We start from the raw sequence: 472 nt of genomic DNA on the forward strand, positions 1-472 counted from the left end.
AAAGAAAGAAAGAAAGAAAGAAAGAAAGAAAGAAAGAAAGAAAGAAAGAAAGAAAGAAAGAAAGAAAGAAAGAAAGAAAGAAAGAAAGAAAGAAAAAAGAAAAGAAAAGAAAAAGAAATCATGCCTCTCTCTGGGCTGAGGTAGCCCCATGCCAGTGTCCACACACGCTGTCGGCTGGCGTTCTTGTGCAGTGCACGATCAACACGGCTGTGCACGGCAGTGCTGTGTGCACCCACGCGGAAGCCAGCGTGTCTGACCTCTCAGCTGCTGTTTACCCACGGCTGTCTCATGTGTCTCCTGAGCTATTAGGTTCACACACTGCGATGTCCGCATCAGGGCCCTCTGGGTTAAAGGGACCACACATGTACAGGCAGGATGAGGAGGCTGTGGGAGGGACCGCTCCCCTTCAAGGCCACACAGATCAGTATTGGAGTCTCTGGGCTCCCCCATGGGCTCTGTTCTAGGCCTTCCT

Source organism: Tupaia chinensis, unplaced genomic scaffold (assembly GCF_000334495.1).
Source record: "Tupaia chinensis unplaced genomic scaffold, TupChi_1.0 Scaffold143758_1, whole genome shotgun sequence".
In the NCBI taxonomy this organism is placed as follows: domain Eukaryota; kingdom Metazoa; phylum Chordata; class Mammalia; order Scandentia; family Tupaiidae; genus Tupaia; species Tupaia belangeri.